Source organism: Lissotriton helveticus, chromosome 4_1 (assembly GCF_964261635.1).
Source record: "Lissotriton helveticus chromosome 4_1, aLisHel1.1, whole genome shotgun sequence".
Taxonomy (NCBI): domain Eukaryota; kingdom Metazoa; phylum Chordata; class Amphibia; order Caudata; family Salamandridae; genus Lissotriton; species Lissotriton helveticus.
The window spans coordinates 792,692,256-792,708,442 of record NC_136063.1 but is presented as its reverse complement, the minus strand read 5'-3'; positions in this window follow the sequence as shown (position 1 = coordinate 792,708,442).

Sequence of the window (16,187 nt, the reverse complement as noted above, 5' to 3'; positions counted from 1 at the left end):
GCTGAAGCAAAAAACTCTGCAGAAGGCGATGACACAGAGAAAGCATCGGTCCGCCACGCCTACCGGGAGTGAACGAGGCTGCAAAACCGAGGAACTAGGGCAGAATCCTCCGAGGCAAAAAGACCCAGCCATGGAAGGCGGAACCGGAGGACAATCAGATCGAACAGAGCCAGGACAGACACATGGACACCGAAGAAGGGAACACACTGCCCAAAGAGTCCGCACGCCCATCCTCCCCCCGGAAGATAGACAGCCATCAGAGATAAGAGAGCCCGCCCAGCCCAAAGACCGAACACTCTGGAAGGGAGAAACAGAGATCGGCACAAGCCCCCATGATGAGCGACATAAGCCCGAACAACCAGGTCGATGGCCTGAACCCAGAAAGCACGGTCCGAAAGAGAGGTGCAAACCAACGAAGAGCCAACCAAACTGCCTGCAACACCCACTAGTTCGAGGACTGGAGAGACACGAAAATGGGACCACCGACACCGAGAGGTGTCCACAGAGGCCTGTGGTATGGGGAGCACTATGCACTCGTTCACAATAACGTGATTAGTTATTCGTATTATTCATCCATATTTACAATTCAACATAAACATCATAAATTGAACAGCCTCTATTTCATCAAAACTTCAAAGGTTCAAAACTAAATGTATTCACAGTCCTTTTGTTCAGACATGAAAGCCTTAACCCATTCAAAAATAAATGCTTGTTAAACAATAATCGTGTTTCTTTTCTTCAGAGGTGCTTTTATTCTTCTTGTTCATCAATGAATACGAAGATGTATTCTTCAAACAACTCTCCAAAAGTCAACAAATGCTGCCATCTCCCAATGCATTTCGGTATGCACCTTCGTCAGGGGAATGCACTACAAGTAACAAAAATTCTATATTGTATATGTCCAATATATACTCTATTTACAATCAAGTCAAAAATTCTTTTCACTTTATAACTTAAATGGCAACCAGAAGATCTGCTAATGTGTTTCATACATTAAATGTGTAAAAATTCATGCTCATAAAAGTTCACCTGCCACCTTCTAATTCAAATCAAAAACATGCTCAACAACCCAGTGTTACCACCACCTAATGTTTACTGTGATCCAAAAAAAACAAATGTGACATAGCAACCATGTGCATAACCTAAATGCTCAAAACTCCTACCTTCGTTAAACCAATCCAGCAACAAAGTCGACCAACATCAAGGTCCGTGCTGTTCTTTTTCTAAAAAACAGGATAATACCCTCAATACACTGACTGCATCGCTTCATGACTCGCTGTTATGTCGCTTGTCAAGCCGATACTTACTCGGTCCACCTAGACCCCAATCGTAAATCACTGTAACGCTATTCCAATCCAGCCGTTTCTCAATCTGTAACATAATCACGGATGATACTCCTTAGTATATCGTTGGATTGTACTGCTAGCTAACGTAATCCTAACTGGATGTGACTTCTTCTTACCTCTCTATGCTTAATCCAAACGCTCCACGTTACTCTCAGGTTTACTCTGTTCTGCCGCTTTCTCGCTCGCTCAAGCTCCATTCGAAACGCCGAGATATGGCGTCTGACGTCAAGGTAAAATAAAAATCGGAGACGGACTCTCATTTTTATCCACTTGACTAGGAGCAAGTCAAGATATGGGTTAGCACCAGACATAATTTGTTGAAAGAGTTAAAGAGTTAAATTGTTTAAAAATAGGAGTGCATATCGCTATACATTGCTGTAAATATTGTACCACCGACACCGAGCCATGGAATTACCCAGGACAGCACCCCAAACCATGGCACAGGCATCCGTGGACAACACCACCACAAACCGAGGATGAAGAAGGCCGAAACCCTGGGAAAGAGAACCACTGGGGAACATCCCAAAGCCCCGGAGCGACGGGAACCAGGGCATTGTAGACCAGAGAGTCAGGACCCCAGTGCGACAGGACAAGAAGCAGGAGGGGGACACAAAAGCAGCCAGGTCCAAGGGAGGAGAGGCAGAGGGGAAGCCAACTCCCCATGACTCTGCCACCAGAGACGGGCAGACACCCGGGACATGGACAGTACCCAAGAAAAGTGATGGAACAAAGCCAAAAGGTGCTCCCGGGAGAGGATCACCATCCCCAGAAAGGGAAGACACCCGGCGAGCGGCAAGGGACCCATAGGACTCCAGAAGACGACACATCAGGGCCACATCCGACAGATGCAGACCCCCGGAATGGAGAACACCCACCAGAGGTGCCAAGAGCTGAGCGAAAACCCGTGGCTCCGAAGAAAGGCGGAAAGGAGGCACCCGGAACCAGAAGAGCCGAGAACCAACCACAAATCATAGAAACCGCGGAGCCGCAGGATGGATCTGGATGTGCAGAGAAGCATCCAACAGGTCCATGGGCAACAAAGTCACCAACACGAATGTAAGGTGGGGGACGAAGAGACCGACCCCCACCAGAACCAAGGCAGGGTGCAGACCCAAAGCATTGTACTCAGAGACCAGGAAGAGGAGTGAATAACAACCCACGCCCACCCACTGGGACGGTGCAGACTGTGTCTGGGGGTTCTTGGGTCGAGTTCTCCTCTCCTCCCCCGGTCTCCCGGGTGGCCCTCCTGCCCTGTCATCCTCCACGGTGGGTGGCTTTGCTGGTCGGTGTGTGCCCCATGTTGGGGCGGGCGGCTGTCATGGAGGTTCCTCCTCTGGTGAAGGCATGCCCCCGAGAAGGAGGGCGGACAGGAGCCACAAGCAAGAAGCACCATGAGCATGTCCATGGGAACCCACAAAGGGCAACCTAAGCAGGACCGACCACTGAGAAGACCCAGCCTACCAGGAACGCATCCAGGGAGAACGCCAAGCAGCAATCTAAGCCGCAGAAGCATCGCAGTGGCACACAGAGTGACAATAACCAGCGCACCTGCAACACCAGGAGGGACAAGAGAGAGGAGGCATCCACACCATCCTGCAAAAGAATAGCCAGGGCCCGGACCATGCCAGCGGAATAGGCCATCGCCCCGACAAAAAAGCGGGAAGCAGCAGCCTCAGTAGACTGCGAATGCAGAAAAAAAAGAACAGGAAGTTTCTCTGCCGCACTTCCCCCTTTATTGTCACATGATGGTGACGCCATATTGGGGGAGGGGCAAAAAGCTCTGCTAGGTATTAGGTTTCTGTGGAGCAGACTAGCTGCTCACTGTTCAGGAATGGGACGGGGAGACAGGACGAGGAGGTAATGCATTCATACTTTTGTTGTGCCAGTCCGAACTCCAGCCTGGTCAAGCGATTCAGAGTGTAATTTGGAAGCTTAAAACACGTTTATTGCACTGGAACTGGGCTTTTTCCAGGACGAGCTCCATCTGCCCTGGGAAAACTTGCTGGGTGTATCCTCTAACTGCTAACAGCTTTGATTTAATTGCTCTCCTGATTGGTATCGTTGTAGGACTACATCGTTTCTGCTGTAATTTACATAGTGCGCATTTGTCACTTGTGTTTTACCTTTCATTTTGGCCAGATGTATCTATGCTTTCCCTGTAACACATAGCCATACCCTAGATAGTGATATGTTTGTGCTGTTTCTATCGTCTGATTTCCCAACCTCCATCTGAGCCTGTTTTTCTTGTGCATTGCCCAAAAACCATCACTTTGGTCTTGCTTACACTTGCTGCTAACTCGATGGCCTCATCATATCGATTCAAGGCATCCTGACTTCTTTGTAAACCTACTCCTGTATGGTAAAAAATTACCAGGTCGTCCGCGTACTGGAGGAGGTGCAATCTGTGAGCCCCTATTTTAGGGTTAACTATTGCGGCACCTTGCAGGGCCTTACCTAGCTCTGCTGTGTAAAGGTTGAAAAGCGACGGGTCTAAGATGCAGCCCTATTTCAAGCACCGATCTGTGTACAGCCTTTTGGAGAATGTGTCCCCTGTCAATTTTATTCTCACCGAGGTGTTACTATATAGTGAGATGACAGCCTTCAGGAGGTTATCTGGGATATTCCAGTTCTTTCGTTTTTTCCACAGCTTGATTCTGGAGACGCCATCAAACGCTGCTGAGTAGTCCACAAAGCAGGCGAACACCAGAAAGTTGCTATTGGAGTACGCCTGCTTGGCCAGGTATAAGAATGCTACTATGTTATCAATCGTTGAGCCACTCTTTCGAAACCCTGTTTGGTGGAATGGTAGGATGTCATTTTCCTTAATCCAGTCATTTAGCTCATTCAGAATAGAACTGGCGTATGCTTTACCTTCTATGTCCAACCAGGCTATTAGCCTGCAATTTTTATGATCCGTTTTGTCACGTTGCTTGTATATCGGTTGCAACATAGAGCCTCTCCAGGAGTCCGTTACATCTGCCTTTGCCCTATATTCCATATATAGATAATATCTCTGACCTATAAGCCAGGCCTTCTTTGAACATGCCCCCTGGGAGACCGTTGGACCCTGGTGCCCCATCTTTAAAAAAAAGTCTCCACAATATGCTTTCCTGTGCCCTAGTGTCTTCTGGCTTTGGTAGCCCTTTGCTTGCCAAGTGCTCTCAGCCCGCTGGGTCTCACTGGCCCCTTGTAGCAATGCTCTTGGATCGGTTGTGTATATGTTTGCTACATGCTCTTGCCATACTTTCGCTGTTACTGTATTCCGCTGTTCTATGTTTTCACTCTCTAGGTTGGCTTTATAATCCCAGAATTGCTTCTGCTTATTGTTTCTACACAGCTCATGTACTTGATCCATTCATCTTTCATGTGCCTTTGTTTTAAGTTCCAGGTAAGATGTTTGTGCTCTTGGTGGTTGGCTTGCTTATATGCCTTCTCAGTGACTTGTGTTCCTGTTTTCTGGTGAATTCTTTTTGCCTGCCTTAGTGTTCATATACTGTCCCTTATGTGTTTACTGTCTCTTAACCTACTCTTGACTTTCCATTTCCTCTTGTATAAGGGCTTCTGGCCCCTTTTAACTTGTTTTACTGCTGATAATACACTTTGTTTGTTTATCCAATATTCGAAGGATTTTAAAACATTTGTGATCTACAGGTTTTTAGTTGTTAATTTGGCTTGCAGCTATACAAATTACGTATTGTTTGCATATGCTAAGATGGCCGCCGTTTTGGAAACTGGTCTTTAGGGCAGAGTTCACATGGGATGGGGACTGCGATTACAGTGGTCGCCATATTGTGTAAGTGTTAGGCTAGTCTGTAAAGGATTATATCCTACACATTTGCATTTTGATATTCATGGATATGGGAAAATTAGAAATAACTATTACAAATTGACACTTTGGGGTCCATTAGGTTAGCGGGCGGATCGCCACCGCCCATATGGCTGTGGCAATCTGCCCGCTAAAAACCACCACCCGCTTTGGAATTACCCCCAGCCACATTACCATGGCGGGGGGACCCCAGATTATGAAAAGCTGCTAACATGGTAGCGATGTCTGGGAGACACTGCCATCCATGTTAGCATTAATGCGGGGTTGTGCCGTTGCTGCCATGGAAAGGCAGGCGTTTTTCACCATTGGGGGCCCGTAACGGGCCCCCAGGGATTCTGGGGGTACGGGGTGTAGTGTAGTTCCTATTATCCCAATAGGCTCTGCGCATTGGAATAATATCTTCAATAGTATAGACCTAGGGCAGAGGTTAACTAGGTCTTCTACTGACGATATTAGACTTAAAGTTTTTGGTTTTGCCAGCTAGCTCAGAGTTCACTAGAAACTTTCTCGAATAGGCAAGGAGGAGTTTAACTTCCTTGGATAGACAAGAAGGGATTTAGTTTCTGACAACCATAGAACATGACAACTTTGCTCTCCCCTAATCAAGAGTGTATCTCTAGAGTCGTGTGAAAACAAAAGACAACTTATTTTACTCAGTCAGTACGTGCATTCTTAGTTTCACCAGATTGTAGAGAAAAGGAAGAGACGGGCGTGTTCAATAAAAGATGGTATTTATTGATCAGTCTCTTTTCTCGTACAAGAGAAATGAATCGATATTATTGCGATGCTTATGGTTAAGTAAAGTGCATACAATAAAAGCAGAAGCATAAAATAATACTGAAGAAGCATCGATATGGTTTCTAAGCCATATGATATTTAAAACTGATAAAATAGATACATACATATATACATTTGACTAATCGTACTCAACTGGTGCTTCTAACCACGCCTACCCCAGTGTACCTGACCTAAGCCTAATACGTGGGCGGGAGTAGATAAGTAGCAGTTTAAGTTAAGTTTGTTTTGCCAAGTGACTGACTCAAGAATTCTCTGTAAGGGGTTGTTCAGTTCTGTACCTGAGATCTAGAATGGTTGAGGGCTGGTATCTCTCGTCTCTGGTCTTGATATTCCAGCTGCCTGCGAGGGCCGCTTGGAAGCGCCGGAGCTGGATTTCTCGGCAGGAGAAAAGCAGCGTCTCGTTCTCAGCGCGTCAGGAAGGCGGGGCAGCGCCTGTGGGCTTCGCTCTCTGCTGGGCTCCTCAGCGCGTCTCGCTGCTCCGATCTCGTCACCACCGCGTGTGTTTGCTTAAGGCAATGTCGGTAATATTTATACCTGTAAGGTGTCGAGATTGACGTAAGGATGGACATGGATACGTCAATAAGGATGTCATACGAACGGGCTTGTTCGCACATTCTTTTGCTGAAGTTCTCGGTGAAATCAAAACAATGGCCGCAGGGATTTTCCCAGGTTGTCATAGGTTTGATTTGTTTTGAGAACTCCGTATGCCTTATCAGGGGCTGGAGGAATAGTGCTTGTCTAATTAGATGGCATGCGTTATTACCTAATCAGATAACACGTTTCTGTGCCGTGGTGTGGCTTAATCAGATAACGGTTTTTTGCACCGTGGGTTGGCTGCTAGTTAATTATTAACCAGAACAGGGTCAGGAATAGGGGAATCGATACAGAACCTATAGGAATACATCACACCCACTCCACGCTGACTATGTCCATATTTACAAGATCTAGGCATAGTAAATATACTAGTAGAGCATGTGTATACCGTACCACCCCAAAATACATCCATATGTATTTTGAAAACATGAAATATACGAGAAGATATATATATGCATTATATGCACTCATGCAGTATAATAATGCTAAATAAATCACGCATATTCATACATCATTATTAATAAAATATGAAAATTACACATGAAATGGCTCTTAATACAGAAAAAAAGTGCGAGACCATTTCATCACAAAATAAAATATTTATGAACAGGCCAGAGGGCAGCTAATGACTCTAAAGGTCCTAAAATAGAAATATAGTTCTCTAAGAATAGTTTCTACTTTAAGCAGAAGATAAGTGTCCCGAAAAATTGTAAAATATTTTTGGGGCCGCTGAAAAATTATGTTCCGCTGTCCGTAAACTGGAGAAAATTGTTCATGATACTTTATTATCAAAGTTGAAGGCCAAATTCAGGGTGTTGGGAACGCCTTGTGCTAGCTTGCTCAAAAGTCATTATTTCTGCTCTGGTGAGAACATCATATCATTTAGACTCTCGAAAAAGCTGTCAACAGCTTCCTGTGAAAGTTCCATTAACTCGGAAAAAGATGTTACCATGCATTCATGAGCATGATTGCCTTCATTGATGTTTTGATCAGCATAGCTGACAGAAGGTCGTACCTGATCGATGCTGCTTTCATCTTGAACCTCACTACCCCTCAATCGTAGTGGTGAAGTCTCCACGAATGCCATCATCAGGATTGGTAGCCGCTGGGGACAGCACAATGCATGAGCCGTGACCGGACCCAACAAAGTTTCTGCATCCATTGGTGCATCCGATTGTAGCGTCAGACAGGTGTCCAACACGCATTCTTCTCCGCATAGCAAGCACCTTAATACAGGTAAAACACAGCTTTGCCACATTGGTCTAAATGAAAGAAACCAAGTCATGTTCAGGTCTCTAAGCCGGGACAGTCCAAGGATTTTAGATATCCGGTCCCGGTATCCAATGGCTAGGATTGTTTCTTCCCTTGTCACAGGTGTTTTGTCTGTGACACGGTGTGCCATAGCGAAATAACAGGATCAAAAATAGGATTCCTGCCACTAGTCCCAAAAGGAGAGGAAGTCCACCAAAGATGGAATGGACAAAGTCTGGAAAAATACCTAGAATGGCTTTAAATGGTGTTAGAGCCCCCGAAAACACTGTCTTAAATACATTTGAGACTCCACTGGTATCAGAAATATTTAAGATTTCGTTCAGGATTTCTGCGAAATGTATGGGGGAATTAGTTGATAACAATGAATGAATCTCTGCCGTTGTCCTTGCAACTTGGAGATCATACGTTTCTTTTGATGACGTGAGCCTGGTCGGCGTCTGAAGGAGCACAGTTTTCATTCTGCTTAAAGTATCAACTCTAATGCAAGAAATTTTCAAATTCGGCCATAACCTTGCCTCCCTGTCTGGCATTGCGCTGGGGAACAATACTTGTTCACAGCACATGACCTTCGCAGTCGTAGTTATGAGATAAGCTATTCCGGGCACCAAGCTACAACATCTGCGGTCTACAATTATAATGTAACTCCCGTTCGATTGTCTCCTAAAGAATGGTTCTATTTGTGTTGCAGGTGTGCCTAGCTGGTGACATGAAAGGTTATTTGAGGACCCTTCACAGGCTCCGTGTAAACTAATACCATTACACAGAAGTGTACCGCTTAGTGACATGGCACAATTATCGCCACTAAGAAACACTTCCCGGCCTTTATTACTGACACAAGCATGTGAATAGGGCAAGTTCCATGTTGACTTAATGTACCCTTTACCCAATTTTTCGTACATGCCAGCCTGTATATATTTTTGGCAGTATTGAAACCTGAAAGTAGATAATGGAATTAATTATTCCATGTATTATTCACTCACCGACAGGTCGTTCTGACATTGTCAATGGTAATCTCTCGAGTTTCTCAATGCTCAGGATTGTATAATCAGCACCCTTCTGTGCCATACTGATTTGTTTATCAGTAAGGTTAAAGATATTGAACAGTGACGTTGTGTTGATTAAACGCCAAGGCACATAGCCTGAACGCAGATTTTGTAACGTCCAGCCAAGTTGTACAATAGAACGCAATTGGGACTGACCGTGTTGTAGTAACAGTAAGTCTTGCGATATTATGTCGATTGCTGAAGACACAATGCTGGCCAAAGAGTATATTCTGGAGGACAGAGTCATTAACCCATTGTCCACTACAGAAAGTGATTTTTCCAAATTGATACGGTCAATTTCCCGTATTTTCTCTGATGTTTCAATTTGAGTTATTTTCCAGGCTTCGTTATAAGCTGCATATACAGAGGCTGCTATGAAGCGTTTTTGACGCTGTTTGCGCGGTCCCATAATGAAATCACACAAGTCAGCACCATCAGTAAGTAAAGTTAGGTGTTGCTTAATTTCTGACAGTGTGGATGTTTGTAGCCATTGAAGGCAGAGTTTGCCCACACTGTACGTGGTAATTATCCCTGGGTGTTGTCTTTGGGAATATCTAGGGTCTGGCCTGGTCAATTTGAACCCCTGGATTTTGTTCAGGAATCTGTCTTGACAGTTATTAGTATCTGTGGGCCAGATCAACAACTTTTTCCAATCTGGATGTGTTCTGTTTTGACTTAATACATGGTTTACGTCTATCTCCTCATCTGTAGAGCTATTACTGTTCATTGTTGGCTTTGGAATAGACGGTTTGTTTAAATCTTTGATTTTGGCTAGGCCAAGACAGGTAGTCTGTTGAATAGTGTCATTCAAAAATATAATTTGTTCTGGGATCATGCAGGCTCTAAACAATGATTCTATACCTTGTACTTGCCATTCCTTTGTTCCCCAAACACTTTTTACTTCAACATTTTTGTCCCAGTAATCAAAACTAAATGTACTCATTTGTTCAAAAAACGAGTCTGAATATATCAATTTAGTGTTTGTAAGCATGGTCTTCGTACCTGTCTTATTTGATAATTTGAAATAAAATGTTTCTGCATTACTTGTGTTGAACCCTGAAAAATATGAATATTTGTCATAAAAAGTTCTTGAGCTACCTTTTGGAGGGGTTGCACAGTGTTCCCATTGATTATAATTCAAAACATTTCTAGGTTGTGCAGATTTATGCAGATAATGATTACTATAGTGATTATAGCAGAACATTTTATCATAATTAGATGAACCCTGCAAATAATCATGTTTTGTAAATTTAGCAGACATCACTAGGTCAGACATCATATTATTAATGCTTTCAACGTCCCAATCATCAGCAATTGAGCTTGGTTTTACAAAGTCACTCAATGAGATCTTGATTTGATGTGGATATTTCAGGATTTCAACCGGACCATAGATTTCATAATCAGTATTGTCCCATGCTACACCGCCTGGTATAGGATTGGCTGTGAAGTTTACTGAAGAAAGTTCTCTTTTCTCGACGTGCGAGGACGTGTGTGGTTTGAGGATCAAGTTGATTTTCTGGCTTGCTGTGTCCATTTTAGCATATTTTCCCTCAATGAAGTGTCCCAAACATAGTACCATGATGAGCCAAAATATGAGGATAAGTGCACCTAAGGCCACCCAGAATTCAATCCATGGAGAATTCAGATAGGTTTCTTTCAGATGTTGAAAAAGTTCCTTAGCTTTATTTTTAAAGGTTTTTGTTGATGTTTGTTCCTTTGATTCACTCAGGTTTTCAGATGAATCGCTGAAGTTGATGAAGTAACCGGATGCCGTTCTGTCTATTGTTCCAATTGCTTCAGGATTGCTATTTGCTTTATCACTGTGTTTTGTTGCAGCAGCATAGTCATTTGTTACTTCATTGTAGATTGGTGTGTCTCTGCTAAATGTTTTTATTTGGGTTTTTAGAGGTTTAAGTTCCATAGCATTGTTGCATAGTCCTTGTTGTTGTTCTTTTGGCATTTCAAATGTGAGTAGCCTCTTAGATTGAACCTCTGTGTTTGTAGCAAACCTTGGTGTTCTGCTACTTATCGGGAGTCCACTTGGCCTACTGTTTGTTATCGGCCACATGATTGTGGTTTTATCAGGTCGATTGATACAACCCTGTTCTCCTTTTTACCAGCAAGTGGCGGTAGTACTACTGATCTTGTCCCGTTGATAGACAAGACAGGAACTGCTTTTCTGTAAGAAGGTCCAAATTCCTTCTTTACCGCGATCTTTTCTCTGACTAGATCCCCAACTTTTGGAATCCAGACAGGTCTTGCTGGGACAGGTGGTTTTTCTTCAGTGGTCGTTGGCTGTTGTTTCAACTTTATGTTGCTCAGGTCTTTCCTTGTTTCGTTTAAGTCCTGTAAAATAGCCAAACGATCTTTGATATCAAAGCTTTTTCCTTTAACCACTGAAGTCTGATTGTCAAGATCTAAGACCATCATTCTAGTTCCAAACAATAATTCGTACGGACTGAATCCCCTCAGAGAATTTCTTGGCAGGTTATTTAGACTACGTTGGACACTTATTAGATGTTTGACCCACCCAGCTCCCGAACCTAATACCTTCGCTGTTATAGATTGCTTTATGTCACGGTTTTTTCTTTCTACGATTCCGTTTCCCTCGGGATGAAATGGACAAGAATACCGCAATGCAATGCCCATGCTGGTCATGGCCTCCTTATAAGCTCGAGAGCTAAAGGCAGGACCCTGGTCAGAATGCAGCATGCCAATTGCGATGTGCCGATAAAGACTCGCAAATCTTTTATAACAGTTCTGGCGTCAGCCGATCGCTGGGGCCACATCCAAATGAATCTCGTGCATGAATCCACTGCAACCAAGATATATTTATAGTTACCATCCCTTTGTAAGGGACCACAGTGGTCCAGGTAAACACAAGCTAATGGTTTATCCGAGATTAGAAGGGGCGTCTGAGCTGGTCGTCTCACTGTTGATACTTTCATTTTTTGACATATTTCACATTCTAGAACATAGTTCCGTCTTTGTCTTCTCATTTGTGGCCACCAGTATCTCTGTTTTAATAACGATACTGTGGCTGAGACGCCAGCATGTACAGAAGCAAGTCCTTCGTGTGCCGCTATGATAAGTCCTAACCTATGTTCCATGTTTGGAATTGCCCTATCCCCCACTCCAGGGATTCGAGCAAACGGAACATTGTTTGTATCAGTCATATATGAGTATTTCACTGGAAAGCCTTTCGGGAGTGTTTTTATCGAATCTTTTCCTGTAGCGCTGACAGCTTGTAATATATCGCTGTGTATTTTTGTTTTTGACCGTGTGATGGCAGCTACGGAAGCCGTTTGCACAGCTGCCTTCGCGGCCTCATCAGCCAATGAATTCCCTGCAACGTGAACGCCATCACGTTGATGACTCAGTGTATGTATCACGTGAGTCTTTGGTAGTTCTTTTTGCAAATGAACTACTTGTTCCCAAACCATTTTATGCTTGATTGTGCCTCCTTTTGCATCCTTAAAACCATTCTGAAGCCAGATCTGCAAGTATTCATTGTAAGACTGAACGCAATAATACGAATCGCACACTATGAGTGTGGGGAATTCTCGATCGGTATTTTCAAGCGCCATCTTGAATGCTAGTAGTTCAGCTCGCTGGGCTGTACAATCTCCTAGAGATTGTGTTTTAGAGACCGCTGGTTTAAATTTCCCTTCGTGCCAGCGACCTTTAACAATCGCGCACGCAGCACTGTAAGCTTGTTTACCCACTACTGCGGGTTGTGCTGACCCGTCTGTATATATTATACAGCCGTAGTGTTCTAGAGGCAGAATTTCGATTTGCGGAGGACATTCAAATTCGTATTAGAGAAATTCTTGTGTTTTTAAGTTGGGATCAAATTCGTATACCACGTCTGTTGCAGCAAGAGAATTAGCCCACTGTATCCACCTTGGATGGAGTGCTTTAGCATTCGGAATGCTTGCCTTTGTTACCGCCTCCAGGGCTGGTATCGGTGTCACGATGATTATTCGTTTACCTTGTGCTAGGGCCCGCTCCTTTGCTACAGCAGTCTGTACCGCGGTCAGAATTTTTTCCGTTGGACTAAATTTCATTTCAGCCTTTGTGTACAAGTGTGATTTGTATGCAATTGGTTCCTTTTCTCCCTCATTAGAGGTCAGGTATGTGAATCCGCATCTTCCTGGGATGACTCGAATCACAAGATTACGTGTGTTATCACGTGTTTCTAATTTTGTTTTAATTAGCATGTCTGTTTGTAAAGATCTCAAAATTTCTGTGTGTTTTTGAGTCCAATTGATTCTTTTAAAATCTGGTTTTATTAGATCATAAAGGGGTTTGACCCTTTCTGCGTAATTTGCAATGTATGTTCTTCCGAAATTTAGGAAGCCTAGAATTGATTGTAAGTTTTTTAGTGTTCTAGGAGCTTGGATTACAGCACATTTCTCTAGGAAATTGTCAGCCAGGCTTTTGCCTTCACTTGATAATTCATATCCTAAAAACAGGACTGTTAGATGGGCAATTCTTGATTTTTTAAAGTTGAATTTGTAGCCCTCTGCTGCGAACCCAAGTATTATGGTGTTCACTCTCTTCAAGTGAGTACCCAAGTCATCATCTGTTAGGTAAATGTCGTCGACATATGATAATGCCTCGTCATCGTATGTTTGTAGTAATTCTGTTACTCTCTTTGAGAATAATCCTGGGCTGTTCTTGTGCCCTTGGGGTAAACGGTAGAAACTTTTTTGCGAGCCATTTACCGAGAATGCAGTCAAATATCTGCTCTCTGGTGCTATATTTTGACAAAAGAATCCATTAGAGATGTCTAATGTTGTTTTGTATTTTTTGCGCACTATGTTATTCATTAGTGCAGCACTATGTGAGTTTTGTACTGCAAAGGTTTTGCAACATGAGTTAAGGTGTCTGTAGTCCAAAACTAGACGATATGAGTTGTCTGGTTTGGAGACAGGAAACAAAGGATTGTTCATTTGTGAGGTGCAAGTTTCAATCACCCCCTGGTATTCAAGTTGATCTAGGATCTCTTTTACCTGTTTTTTAGCTTCTTGCTTAATTGGGTACTGCCTCTGTGCAGTAGGTTGTGATTTTAACTGGATTTTGTGAGGAGGAGAGTCCTCATCCCATCCTACATGATTTTTATATAAAGCAGGAGCTTGAGCTACTGCCCACTTTCTAGCAAGTGTATATTTTTTATGAATTGGAATATGATTTGAGAAGGCAGGCATAATTATTTCTTCGCCATGAGGGCACTCCCTGACAAACTCGGGTGGCCAGTCTCGTTCAGCTAGAAGGATGTCATAGCCCTGGGAGAGATTATCCCAAAAGAGACCCCTTATTTTTCTAGTCTTATCCCACTCTATACGTAATGTTATTTCATATATTTTGTGAGGTTTGCTAACTCTGGTGTCTGCAGTTTCCACTTGAATATATTCATTCGTGTCCACTGTCTCCAGATGATTCATAAGGACTTTGCGAGCTATGCTCACTTCTGCTACGCTGTCTAGCATTGTCTGAGCCCATTCTCCGTTTTTCAGCTGTGTCCTCAGTATTCTCGGCATCTTTGACTACTTTAATACTGGCTACCTTCTTTTTTGGAAATTGTAACTTTTTATTTGGATGAGCAGGTTCCTTGTCTTTGGACTTGACGTGCTCTTCCCTGTGTTCTGATCGTCCTCTTCTTTCCGATTTCTGCGAGGAAGTCTGAAAAGATTGAGAGGGACGTGTATCATTATCTTGATATCTATCAGGTTTCTTTATATTATCCCTATTTCTAAGGTTGTATTTTTTCCCAGAGGGCTCACTTTGGGGAGACCTGCGTCCTTGGTTCGGAGATCTTTCTCTCCGCCGAGGAGACCTTCCTCTGGACTGGAATCTTTTTTCTTTAGGATTGGATTGTTTGTTTCCATCCCAGCTCTTTTTTTGAGTGTTTAAATTATTTTCAATAAATATCTTTTCAGGACTTTCAATCAGTTGAGGTTTTACCGGTATTCCACCCAGACTATCCCTTCCTAGTTCTTCATAGGATTTCTCTATGATTCTGGCAATTTCAGTTGGTTGGTCTGCTATGTCTGTCTCTTTTAACCTTTGGCGGATCGCCACGTTTGCTGCTTCTCCCTTTATGTTGGCTAATAATATAGCCGAGACCTGCTTGAAGTCTTTCAGTAATTTCATACCAAGAGTTAAAGCGGGTTCTGGACCATATTCATCTTGAATTTGTTTTAGCACATCTGGTATTACTGACATGGATGGTACACCATGTGTTTTTGTGTATATGGAAGCAAAGACTGTACCCCAAGTGTCACAGTCCTCCACGTGTGGTGCGATTCCCATTGGAAGACAGATAGTCAGAATCCTGTGTTTATCTACAGGGGTGGTGTCTGGAAACACCGCCTCTATTTGAGTGATTTTTTGTGCTAGCCAGAAAGGTATTTGTTCCCGTTTTGCGGGTACTTTACCTAGACAGGACTGTATGTTCTGTGGTGTAATTTTATTTGTGTTACCCTGATGAGGGGTCAGCTATGGAATTTTACTTGCTGGTTGGATTGTTGAAGTCCACATTACATATTGGACTAATTGTCTATGTATTTTGATTAGTTGTTTTAGCTGTATTAGAAGCTCTGCTGCAGACATTTCTTCAATGTCTGGATGTGGTGTATATCCCGCTAGGACCGGCCACGTTGCTCCTGGTCTACCTAGTGGACCGAGCCTGGTGATGTGATTATTATGTTTTAGGGCGCCATCAAACAAGAGCAGGTGCTCTTGGAATTTGAGTGGTACTTCCACCTCCTCGAAAGGAGTGTAGGTATCCGGTGGTTCCTCTATTTTATAATAGTGGAACTCTTTTCTTGCAGCGTTTGCTGCTGGGAAGTTCATCCATGAATAGAATACCTCTGTCTGCCGATATTCGTGTGCCTCAATTACGAATATGACTGTACCACCTCTTGATGTCAGTCCATTTTCTATAAGTTTTAAAGTTATAGATTTTCTTATGTTGACCGGGATGAGTTTTATATCCGGGTCATTTTGTAGCAGAGTATTATCAGCTGCTAGGAGTTCAGCTGCTAGTCTAGCTGTCTCCCTTTCATCATCACTGTCTACCATTTTACCGACAGGAAGGTTATTCTGTTTGTTTGCAGATCAGGTTTCTATGGAAACAAAGATTAGATGCACAATATTTTGGAACAGTGTATCCTTCAACGTTGAATAAACCAAGAACCATACATAGGAGTCTCCTCCTGCGAGGTTTGGCGGATATGACCTTTCACCCACTCCAGACGTCTTTGGAGTATTATGGGAAAAAAGGGGTTCTGTGTGAAAAAGCAC